We start from the raw sequence: 1,173 nt of genomic DNA on the forward strand, positions 1-1,173 counted from the left end.
GCTAGGGATAGGTCTAAGGAGAGGTTTAGGGTTAGAGTTAGGATTAGGGTGAGGGCAAGGCTTAGGTTTAGGTTTAGAGATAAGTTTAGGCCTAGGATTAGCTCTAGGTTTTGTGTTAGGTTTAGGGCTAGGGTTAGGACTATGGGTAATATAGAAGCTAGGGTTATGTTTAGGGCTAGTTTTAGGCTTAGGGTTGTAGCTAGATCTAGTGTTAAGTCTAGGTTTTGGGTTAGTATCAGGTTTAAAGCTAGTTTAAGTGTTAGGATCAGGGTGAGTGTTTGGGATAGAGTTAGGTTTAGGGTTAGAGCCAGAATTAGGACTAGGTCCAGGTCTAGGGATAGGGTAAGTGTTTGGTTTTGGTTAAGAGTTATTGTTAGGGCTAGTGCTAGGATTTTGTTTAGGTCTAGGGCTAGAGTTAAAGCTATATTTAAGATTAGCTTTGAGGCCAGGTCTATTGTTAGGCTTAGGTATAAGTATAGGGTAACCGTAGGTGTAGTGTTAGGTTTTGTTTTAGGTTTAGGGTCAGGTTTAGACCTAGGGTTACTTGTAGGGTCAGATGAGCATCAGGGTTAGGTTTAGAGGTATAATGAGGGCAAGGGTTAAGACTAATAATGTGGTTAGAGTAGATTTCAGGCTAAGGATTAGGGTTAGGACTAGTGTTAGCTTTTGGGTTAGTGTTTGGCTTAGGGTAAGTCATAGGGTTAGAGCTAGGGTTACGGCTAGGGTTAGGGTTAGGATAGGATAAAATTAGGGCTATAATTAGCTCCCAGCTTAGTGTTAGTATTAGGCTAGGGTTAGGGCAGGATTTAGGGTTAGGTTTAGGGTTATGGTTAGGTTTATGGTAAGGGATGGGGTTATAGGTAGGTTTAGGGCTAGAGTGAGGGTCAGAATTAGGGTTAGGGCTCGGGTTATGATATTCATTAGGATTAAGGTTAGGTGTAGGGCTAGGTTTATGATTTGGGCTAATTTCATATCTAGTGTTATTGTTAAATATTGTTTAAGTTTAGTTTTATGGCTACATCTTGTGTAAGCATTAAGTTTATGGTAAGGGTCAGGTTTAGAGCTAAAGATATTATTAGAGTAATGGTCACGATTAGTGTTTTGAATACGTTAAGTTTTAAAGTTAGGACTTAAATTAGCATCAAGGTTAGGATAAGCACAATGATAGGTTTA

This window comes from Marmota monax, unplaced genomic scaffold, assembly GCF_021218885.2.
Source record: "Marmota monax isolate L192 unplaced genomic scaffold, Marmota_monax_Labrador192_F-V1.1 WCK01_AAM20220418_F8-fsc00257, whole genome shotgun sequence".
In the NCBI taxonomy this organism is placed as follows: Eukaryota; Metazoa; Chordata; class Mammalia; order Rodentia; family Sciuridae; genus Marmota; species Marmota monax.